At 35.9% G+C, this 12,145-nt stretch overlaps 1 long non-coding RNA gene across 1 annotated transcript; it reads right to left on the minus strand.

The window, feature by feature from the left end:
• Window positions 1-814: 814 nt before the first annotated feature.
• Window positions 815-3,864, minus strand: LOC124360917. Its single transcript, XR_006922288.1, has 2 exons — window positions 3,573-3,864; window positions 815-1,133 (listed from the first exon to the last, which is right to left on the minus strand). It is a non-coding gene; the product is annotated as an uncharacterized LOC124360917 (long non-coding RNA).
• Window positions 3,865-12,145: the final 8,281 nt, after the last annotated feature.

A 12,145-nucleotide genomic window follows, 5' to 3' on the forward strand; every position in this document is an offset into this window, starting at 1 on the left:
ATTAGTGGGTGTTCAGAGTATTGACGGACGATACAAGTTAGTGTTCAGAACATTAACATACGTTCCTGTATCAGTGGGTGTTCAGAATATTAACGGACGTCACGGTACCAGTTGGTGTTCAGAACATTAACAGACGTTCCTGTATTAGTTGGTGTTCAATAGATTAACGGACGGTACTGTAGGAATGCCAGTAGGAAGGCTTTACAATAGTTTGTAAATTGCGTTCTGATCCGTACGAACAATCGAGTATGTGGATGGATTAACCTTAACATATTTGGCAATGGGAGGATGAGTAGGAAGTATTGTGCCTATTGTCTTGATGATAAAATTATCCTTAGTTTAAATTTTATATAAAATCCAGTTTGGAAGGTGCATGAGGCCTTTGATATAACTTAAAAATTCATTAACACCATTGATATTATATGGAAGGAAATTACAAATAAAAAATTCAAAAACACGTAATTCAAACCATTGTGGAAACTGTTCATTGGCTGCAGCATATATTCTATCTGTATTTGCTAACAAAGAAGGTATAGCCCAACTTGGAATGGGAGGTTTGTACCTGGTGTTACAATGGCTTATTAACAATACGCCGTCATCCATCTCGTACTTGTTAACCTTTTGGGTTTATAGAAGTAAAAGAAGTAAGTAAAATAACAATGTTTAACTTGAAAAGTATGCTACATTAATGCAGTTACTTACAGGTAACTATTATCAAAGTGTTATCTACAAAATAAAAGGAACTTTATACATTTTTACACGAATTAATGCCCAAATGTCCCTATAGTTGGTTAAAAATTAGAAGATAGCCTTGTTTAATTGTTAAGTTAGTTTATTGTCAGCACAAGAAAAACAGAGTTTTGAGAAGGTAAATACCATACATTTGCGTTCGTGCTTCACAAGGTAGGTTATTTACCTATTATAGATCCTACATCAAGGATTACGCTCTGCCATGGACCTTTTGTGGGAGGTTTCAAAGTTGAATGAATATTAATACGGTGCCCGAAATCATAAAGGCCGTGATCATCGTTGATAGGGAAGTCGTGAGGCCTTCCTTCAGTCTCGTAGACGGACACCGTGACGATGGACAGCATGGCGATGATACACTTCCACATGGCTGTAGTCTTTTACCTCTGAAACCAAACCATTGATACTTTATAATGTGGATATTTGTCTCAGTAGTAACGCGTGTCTTCTAAATAAACATTATTTTCTACAGCCACGATATAAACTGGTTTGATACAAATATAAACTTTTTTATTTGTGTGTGTGTAACACATTGATTACCGTACTGTAAATGGAACAAAAATGATAATAATATTTTTTTAGGTTATAATAATTGTTCAGTATTTTAATAAAGAACCTTAAAAAGTTTATTCGTAAAAATCCACTACATTGTTGTATGTACTTGCAATGCATGGATTTAACCCGTTTTTACGTTTGGTGCTGTAACTCAGTTATTTATTATTCAATCTTTTTGAAACAAACATTGTTGAATTGGTAATAAAATACGCTAAAATAAGTTATCCTGGTGAATTTGTTGTCAAAGTAGCCGTTTTAAAGCTAATACAATTTGAAAATTTTGAACGGCCGCCATTTTGAAATGCAATGAGATATTTGTTTTATTTTTTTCACTGAAAAGGACCAAAACTAGGTTAACATAACTGTTAAGTTTGAATTCTTTATCTTAAGTGGTTTATGAGTAGTATTTTTTCCCAAAAAACACATACAGACAGACAGACGCTAAACGAAGCGAAATAGGGCACCTGTTGTATTGCATTATTTGTTAGTTTTGGCCTGCTGAACAATGTGGCAAAGTTTGTTCGAATGTTTGCTGGACACCCTGTACAGATAAACTTTCAATTGTGTTTTGGGTTTTTCCACGAACATCACTTGTAGCAATTCTTCCTGCGTAAGGTCGCTATAAATAGATTTTATTTCTTTAAACGTAGGATCAGGCAATGGATTACTGTGAGTGTGATTTTTCCTTGCTTTGGCTTTCTGTAACTTAGACAAATTTTTGTTTCTAGGAGGACAAAAGTTATGTTGAGGTATTTTTCCGTAGACATTGTACGAAAAAACTGGTCCAGATTACTTGTTTCATTGATTTTACATTGTTAAAGCTCTTACTAATACTTAATACTTTTCGATAGTAGGTCTACAGCTAACCAGTATCCGCATACGTTATCGCTATAAGATTAGCCTTCCACTACAGCAGAAAACCCCATGAAATCACAGTCTCCTCAGTACTCTTCCAGTCCAACACAATAAAGTTTCGTAGTGGTGAAGTTATCGCTATAAAATTAGCCTTCCACTACAGCAGCAAACCTTCTGCTAACATGCACTTCTTACCGCCTCCTATCCCGCCTCCGGTGTCTCCAATTGTATTCCATAATCCTCAAATGTTTGGACTTCAAGAAATTTTTAATTGATTGTAGTAAACTATCGAGGGCAAGTGTTGGTACGTCAGCGTTCTGTGTGTGCGGTTCTTTAAATGTCTCTGCCCCCTATCTCGTACGCATTTGTTATGGTAAATTTGGCCATTGAAGAGACGAGAGTGTCAGAAGTTGCAGTTCTTTGAAGTTTCCTTGCAAGATTCTTCGAACTTCAAATTTGTATTATACACATGTATTATATTATATTATACACACACATGCATTTGAATATTCAACAATTATATCTAAAATAAAGTAAATGCTAAAATAATAAAGATACAAACATGATTTATTCTATACATTCTAGCAAGATCTTTTCTTATTGGATTACTTCATAAATTTGAAAACAAACACTCGAATAATACACTTTTTATTTTTTTGAGGCCTTTCGTGGTAAAGAAATACATCTTCAGACTCACAAAACCGAATGAGTCTTTTATTCTCGTACGTGGATCAGACCCACAAAAGGTCTCGCAAAAATAAATAAATTATGATATCATTTTTATGATTTATAATTTTGTGCAAGAATAACAAACATTAAGATCTTTTTTCTCAATAATGTGGGGAAAGGTGACCTTTGAAAATGGCTTTTCTGAATGGGCGATAACTCTGAATTAAGCAATCTAAGAATGTATCTATGTTATTTGCCATCATATTTCAATGGTTAAGTTATTGATTTTTATTTAACACTGGTTAACTATGAAATAATATTTTTGTTGGAAAAGTTGTCTGGGAAGTGTCGGGGGTGTAATAAAAAACGCTTGTAATAAAACGCATTTTATTCTAAGCAAGCATAGGAGATATGTAAACGTAAGAATAGGCTTAGTTAACTATGATTTTGAAAATATCAGATATGGCAAAAACTAATTAAATATGTTTTCTTTAAGCATGGGAAGTGTCGTAAAGTATAAACCTTTACCAAACTAAAGTTAGGAACATCTCAAATATTGCGATATGACGAAATAATTACCTAAATTAAGAAAAGTTAAACTTGAATAATTGTAACGAAACTTGTCCTAACCAAGTTATTTTAGAAAGCATACAGTAGTATACCTGTAGTACTGGAACTCAATAAAGTAAAACTCTATAAGATAAATAACATCTAAAATATTGCGGTATGACGAAATAATTACATACATTAAGAAAAGTTAAACTTGAATAATTGTAACGAAACTTGTCCTAACCAAGTTATTTTAGAAAGCATACAGTAGTATACCTGTAGTACTGGAACTCAATAAAGTAAAACTCTATAAGATAAATAACATCTAAAATGTTGCGGTATGACGAAATAATTACCTACATTAAGAAAAGTTAAACTTGAATAATTGTAACGAAACTTGTCCTAACCAAGTTATTTTAGAAAGCATACAGTAGTATACCTGTAGTACTGGAACTCAATAAAGTAAAACTCTATAAGATAAATAACATCTAAAATATTACCTTTGTATGGAGGAAATAATTCTATATGTAAGGTAGCAAACTTATATATCTTCTAGTGCTATTAATGCACTTGAGATAACATTTATGAGCCGGACAGATTGTATAGTTATATTTAAATTTATATTAATGTAGTGTATTATACATTTAATGGCGTTGATTTAATGTTTCAATAATAATTATTTTTTAATATTGTAAACTTATTATTATTATGCTAACAATACGTAAAAACGTCTATAAGGTCCATAATATTTTATTAATTAAAAATCTTTTTGCTTATAATGACAATTAAAGAAAATAAATTGGCCTTTGCTACTTCGGGCCATATTTTTTACTGCGCTCTTCAACACAATGATCAACGTGAATAATACACAGAACAATATCTACTTATGAGTATCCTTGAGTTGCATTAAGCGAACCCATGAAAGTAGTAACAATTTGCATGGGCTCACACTAAATGATCCTAAATCATCCTAAATGATGTTGCAGTCATAAACATGAGGATATAGTATTAAGTACAAAAAATTCACATAAATATATTATTAATAGCCTCGTATTTTTTGTTCACTGGTCGGGTTTAAAAATAATAAAGACATGTAGCCGTGCCAATATTTAGAGTCATAGTTTGTACTAGTGTTGTACAATTGTATATCCCCACCCGGCACTAGATGGGACTTTGTCGTTAAGGTTTAAAATAATAAAGACATGTAGCCGTGCCAATATTTAGAGTCATAGTTTGTACTAGTGTTGTACAATTGTATATCCCCACCCGGCACTAGATGGGACTTTGTCGTTAAGGTTTAGAAATAATAAAGACATGTAGCCGTGCCAATATTTAGAGTCATAGTTTGTACTAGTGTTGTACAATTGTATATCCCCACCCGGCACTAGATGGGACTTTGTCGTTAAGGTTTAAAATAATAAAGACATGTAGCCGTGCCAATATTTAGAGTCATAGTTTGTACTAGTGTTGTACAATTGTATATCCCCACCCGGCACTAGATGGGACTTTGTCGTTAAGGTTTAAAATAATAAAGACATGTAGCCGTGCCAATATTTAGAGTCATAGTTTGTACTAGTGTTGTACAATTGTATATCCCCACCCGGCACTAGATGGGACTTTGTCGTTAAGGTTTAAAATAATAAAGACATGTAGCCGTGCCAATATTTAGAGTCATAGTTTGTACTAGTGTTGTACAACTGTATATCCCCACCCGGCACTAGATGGGACTTTGTCGTTAAGGTTTAAAATAATAAAGACATGTAGCCGTGCCAATATTTAGAGTCATAGTTTGTACTAGTGTTGTACAATTGTATATCCCCACCCGGCACTAGATGGGACTTTGTCGTTAAGGTTTAAAATAATAAAGACATGTAGCCGTGCCAATATTTAGAGTCATAGTTTGTACTAGTGTTGTACAATTGTATATCCCCACCCGGCACTAGATGGGACTTTGTCGTTAAGGTTTAAAATAATAAAGACATGTAGCCGTGCCAATATTTAGAGTCATAGTTTGTACTAGTGTTGTACAATTGTATATCCCCACCCGGCACTAGATGGGACTTTGTCGTTAAGGTTTAAAATAATAAAGACATGTAGCCGTGCCAATATTTAGAGTCATAGTTTGTACTAGTGTTGTACAATTGTATATCCCCACCCGGCACTAGATGGGACTTTGTCGTTAAGGTTTAAAATAATAAAGACATGTAGCCGTGCCAATATTTAGAGTCATAGTTTGTACTAGTGTTGTACAATTGTATATCCCCACCCGGCACTAGATGGGACTTTGTCGTTAAGGTTTAAAATAATAAAGACATGTAGCCGTGCCAATATTTAGAGTCATAGTTTGTACTAGTGTTGTACAATTGTATATCCCCACCCGGCACTAGATGGGACTTTGTCGTTAAGGTTTAAAATAATAAAGACATGTAGCCGTGCCAATATTTAGAGTCATAGTTTGTACTAGTGTTGTACAACTGTATATCCCCACCCGGCACTAGATGGGACTTTGTCGTTAAGGTTTAAAATAATAAAGACATGTAGCCGTGCCAATATTTAGAGTCATAGTTTGTACTAGTGTTGTACAATTGTATATCCCCACCCGGCACTAGATGGGACTTTGTCGTTAAGGTTTAAAAATAATAAAGACATGTAGCCGTGCCAATATTTAGAGTCATAGTTTGTACTAGTGTTGTACAATTGTATATCCCCACCCGGCACTAGATGGGACTTTGTCGTTAAGGTTTAGAAATTATAAAGACATGTAGCCGTGCCAATATTTAGAGTCATAGTTTGTACTAGTGTTGTACAACTGTATATCCCCACCCGGCACTAGATGGGACTTTGTCGTTAAGGTTTAAAATAATAAAGACATGTAGCCGTGCCAATATTTAGAGTCATAGTTTGTACTAGTGTTGTACAATTGTATATCCCCACCCGGCACTAGATGGGACTTTGTCGTTAAGGTTTAAAATAATAAAGACATGTAGCCGTGCCAATATTTAGAGTCATAGTTTGTACTAGTGTTGTACAACTGTATATCCCCACCCGGCACTAGATGGGACTTTGTCGTTAAGGTTTAGAAATTATAAAGACATGTAGCCGTGCCAATATTTAGAGTCATAGTTTGTACTAGTGTTGTACAACTGTATATCCCCACCCGGCACTAGATGGGACTTTGTCGTTAAGGTTTAAAATAATAAAGACATGTAGCCGTGCCAATATTTAGAGTCATAGTTTGTACTAGTGTTGTACAACTGTATATCCCCACCCGGCACTAGATGGGACTTTGTCGTTAAGGTTTAAAATAATAAAGACATGTAGCCGTGCCAATATTTAGAGTCATAGTTTGTACTAGTGTTGTACAATTGTATATCCCCACCCGGCACTAGATGGGACTTTGTCGTTAAGGTTTAAAATAATAAAGACATGTAGCCGTGCCAATATTTAGAGTCATAGTTTGTACTAGTGTTGTACAATTGTATATCCCCACCCGGCACTAGATGGGACTTTGTCGTTAAGGTTTAAAATAATAAAGACATGTAGCCGTGCCAATATTTAGAGTCATAGTTTGTACTAGTGTTGTACATTTGTGGATCCTTACTTTCATTTTGCGAGATAAAACCCACGCGTGAATACTTCCATTAAGCCGAAAGGGGATTTGTATCGTACAAAATATGAACAAACTTGTAAACTAAAACATTATTTTGCAACCAATGAACATTTTAAGGTGACGACCGTAAAACATTTTATTTGGAGATGTACACGATATAAACTTGAGTGTGTATGCTTTAAAAAATCTCTAAATTCTTTCTTTTGATTTAAATATAACCTCACAGGTTTTCAGTAAGTGCGATAAGTCTGGAAGCTCATTCTATACGTTTCATTTTGTTGAAGATTATTCATATATTAATTTTTCAATAACTTTTTAACTAATTAACCAAAATCGTCATAGTTCTTATATGTTAAGGAAATATACGATTACTTATGAGAGATTAAATTTCGTAGCGTTTTAGAAATGTAGATGTAAATAACTTTTCCCAAATAATAACTGTATTAACATTAGAACCTCTAAAGAGTGGTCACACTGCAAGCGTAGTTACAGTCGGTCAGACGTGACATCGATCTTTCCCTTGAATGTTCCGGCAGGGGGACATTAAGTCCAGTTATCGAAGAATGAAAGATATTTAGAAGATCATATAGATTGAACAACGTTAACTGGTAACAGAAGATTTACATGTTTAGTTACCTTAATTATTTTTAAAGCTTAAATATAGTCCGTTCTTAATATAGACTCACCTCGCTACTGAATGAAGTATTGTTAATTTGTCAAATAATAATTTTGCTGACGTAGAAAGTGTAAAAACTGTTTTGTTAATTCATAACATGACGCAAATGTAAACATCTGCATGCACGCGATAATTGAATGCATTATTTAACAGAGTTTTGTATGTAAATTCTGAGAGAAAAGTACACTCAGTTCGCCTCAATATGTTACAACAATAATCATTGTCATGTATGGTAACAATGGCGCGTAAACATGATTGTGTTTGACTAACGTAACACTGACCTTACTGTGCACAAAACTATGATCAAGACTTTGTAAAACCTATGTTAAGGGGGAATATATAGCGATAAGAGGATGTAAAAACATATCAAGATTTGGTAAACCCAGGTGCTGGGGGTCTCTGACATTCATTCGATGTAATAAAGTATCAAGACTTTGTAAACCCAGGTGCTGGGGTCTCTGACAATCATTCGATTTAATAAAGTATCAAGACTTTGTAAACCCAGGTGCTGGGATCTCTGACAATCAGTCGATGTAATAAATTATTAAGATTTGTGTAAACCCAGGCGCTGGGGATCTCTGACAATCAGTCGATGTAATAAATTATCAAGACTTTGTAAACCCAGGTGCTGGGGTCTCGGACAATCAGTCGATGTAATAAAGTATCAAGACTTTGTAAACCCAGGTGCTGGGGTCTCTGACAATCAGTCGATGTAATAAATTATCAAGACTTTGTAAACCCAGGTGCTGGGATCTCTGACAATCAGTCGATGTAATAAATTATCAAGACTTTGTAAACCCAGGTGCTGGGGTCTCTGACAATCAGTCGATGTAATAAAGTATCAAGACTTTGTAAACCCAGGTGCTGGGGTCTCTGACAATCAGTCGATGTAATAAAGTATCAAGACTTTGTAAACCCAGGTGCTGGGGTCTCTGACAATCAGTCGATGTAATAAAGTATCAAGACTTTGTAAACCCAGGTGCTGGGGTCTCTGACAATCAGTCGATGTAATAAATTATCAAGATTTTGTAAACCCAGGTGCTGGGATCTCTGACAATCAGTCGATGTAATAAAGTATCAAGACTTTGTAAACCCAGGTGCTGGGGTCTCGGACAATCAGTCGATGTAATAAAGTATCAAGACTTTGTAAACCCAGGTGCTGGGGTCTCTGACAATCAGTCGATGTAATAAAGTATCAAGACTTTGTAAACCCAGGTGCTGGGGTCTCTGACAATCATTCGATGTAATAAAGTATCAAGACTTTGTAAACCCAGGTGCTGGGGTCTCTGACAATCAGTCGATGTAATAAATTATCAAGACTTTGTAAACCCAGGTGCTGGGGTCTCTGACAATCAGTCGATGTAATAAATGATCAAGACTTTGTAAACCCAGGTGCTGGGGTCTCTGACAATCAGTCGATGTAATAAAGTATCAAGACTTTGTAAACCCAGGTGCTGGGGTCTCTGACAATCAGTCGATGTAATAAATTATCAAGACTTTGTAAACCCAGGCGCTGGGGTCTCTGACAATCAGTCGATGTAATAAAGTATCAAGACTTTGTAAACCCAGGTGCTGGGGTCTCTGACAATCAGTCGATGTAATAAATTATCAAGACTTTGTAAACCCAGGTGCTGGGGTCTCTTACAATCAGTCGATGTAATAAATTATCAAGACTTTGTATACCCAGGTGCTGGGGTCTCTAACAATCAGTCGATGTAATAAAGTATCAAGACTTTGTAAACCCAGGTGCTGGGGTCTGTGACAATCAGTCGATGTAATAAATTATCAAGACTTTGTATACCCAGGTGCTGGCGTCTCTAACAATCATTCGATGTAATAAAGTATCAAGACTTTGTAAACCCAGGTGCTGGGGTCTCTGACAATCATTCGCTTTAATAAAGTATCAAGACTTTGTAAATCCAGGTGCTGGGGTCTCAGACAATCATTCGATGTAATAAAGTATCAAGACTTTGTAAACATAGGTGCTGGGGTCTCTGACAATCATTCGATGTCATAAAGTATCAAGACTTTGTAAAAAAGGTGCTGGGTCTCTGACAATCATTCGATGTAATAAAGTATCAAGACTTTGTAAACCCAGGTGCTGGGGTCACTGACAATCATTCGATGTAATAAAGTATCAAGACTTTGTAAACCCAGGTGCTGGGGTCATTGACAATCATTCGATGTAATAAAGTATCAAGACTTTGTAAACCCAGGTGCTGGGGTCTGTGACAATCAGTCGATGTAATAAATTATCATGACTTCGTATACCCAGGTGCTGGGGTCTCTAACAATCATTCGATGTAATAAATTATCAAGACTTTGTAAACCCAGGTGCTGGGGTCTCTGACAATCATTTGATGTTTTAAATTATCAAGACTTTGTAAACCCAGGTGCTGGGGTCTCTGACAATCAGGCGATGTAATAAATTATCAAGACTGTAAACCCAGGTGCTGGGGTGTCTGACAATCATTCGATGTAATAAATTATCAAGACTTTGTAAACCCGGGTGCTGGGGTCTCTGACAATCAGTCGATGTAACAAATGATCAAGACTGTAAACCCAGGTGCTGGGGTCTCAGACAATCAGTCGATGTAATAAATTATCAAGACTTTGTAAACCCAGGTGCTGGGGTCTCTGACAATCATTTGATGTTTTAAATTATCAAGACTTTGTAAACCCAGGTGCTGGGGTCTCTGACAATCAGTCGATGTAATAAATTATCAAGACTGTAAACCCAGGTGCTGGGGTGTCTGACAATCATTCGATGTAATAAATTATCAAGACTTTGTAAACCCAGGTGCTGGGGTCTCTGACAATCAGTCGATGTAACAAATGATCAAGACTGTAAACCCAGGTGCTGGGGTCTCAGACAATCAGTCGATGTAATAAATTATCAAGACTTTGTAAACCCAGGTGCTGGTGTCTCTGACAATCATTGAATGTAATAAAGTATCAAGACTTTTTAAACCCAGGTTCTGGTGTCTCTGATGATTAGTCGATTAACTAAAGTATCATGACTTCTTAATCCCAGGTGCTGGGGTCATTGACAATCATTCGATGTAATAAAGTATCAAGACTGTAAATCCAGGTGCTGGGGTCTCAGACAATCATTCGATGTAATAAAGTATCAAGACTTTGTAAACATAGGTGCTGGGGTCTCTGACAATCATTCGATGTCATAAAGTATCAAGACTTTGTAAAAAAGGTGCTGGGGTCTCTGACAATCATTCGATGTAATAAAGTATCAAGACTTTGTAAACCCAGGTGCTGGGGTCTGTGACAATCAGTCGATGTAATAAATTATCATGACTTTGTATACCCAGGTGCTGGGGTCTCTAACAATCATTCGATGTAATAAATTATCAAGACTTTGTAAACCCAGGTGCTGGGGTCTCTGACAATCATTTGATGTTTTAAATTATCAAGACTTTGTAAACCCAGGTGCTGGGGTCTCTGACAATCAGTCGATGTAATAAATTATCAAGACTGTAAACCCAGGTGCTGGGGTGTCTGACAATCATTCGATGTAATAAATTATCAAGACTTTGTAAACCCAGGTGCTGGGGTCTCTGACAATCAGTCGATGTAACAAATGATCAAGACTGTAAACCCAGGTGCTGGGGTCTCAGACAATCAGTCGATGTAATAAATTATCAAGACTTTGTAAACCCAGGTGCTGGTGTCTCTGACAATCATTCAATGTAATAAAGTATCAAGACTTTTTAAACCCAGGTGCTGGTGTCTCTGATGATTAGTCGATTAAATAAAGTATCATGACTTCTTAATCCCAGGTGCTGGGGTCTCAGACAATCAGTCGATGTAATAAAGTATCAAGACTTTGTAAACCCAGGTGCTGGGGTCTCGGGCGATCAGTCGATGTCACAAAGTATCAGGACTTTACCCGTTACTTACCCTCATAGATATATTTTTGAACCAATTCTTCCCTGATTATTGAAAGAATGAATTAAATTATAAAATGTGTATAATGATTTCTCGAACTAAAATAGTTAAACGTGTTGTTCATATCTTACAAACCAGTTGTGGCTGGTATAGTTCACAAGATAGAGAGTTACAGGTTATTCTATAAACTAAAATAATTATATGAATATTAATAAGTATATAAGAATATTATGAACTGTATGAATAAAAAGTGAAAAAGTAATGAGTTAGAAAACAATGATTGGTATACGTTTGGGACTACTCCTGAGAGAAGACGAACTAGGGAATCGGCCCCAGAATGAAAACTGTTTTCACTTGAATTATTCCAAAATTACAGTCCCGATGTAAATCGACCTCTCAGACGGCGGGCGCTCCATATTTATGAGGATTTGGGGAGTCTCGAACAACAACCACCACTTTCACGGATCTTTGTCGGTTTGATGATTTCAGTAACAATTAATTCTTTTAATAACATTGGTTTGAAATGTCCGAGGTGAAAAACATTCCGTCGGTCTGTCACTGCTGTAAAGCGTTTTGTTTAT

This window comes from Homalodisca vitripennis, chromosome 4 (assembly GCF_021130785.1).
Source record: "Homalodisca vitripennis isolate AUS2020 chromosome 4, UT_GWSS_2.1, whole genome shotgun sequence".
In the NCBI taxonomy this organism is placed as follows: domain Eukaryota; kingdom Metazoa; phylum Arthropoda; class Insecta; order Hemiptera; family Cicadellidae; genus Homalodisca; species Homalodisca vitripennis.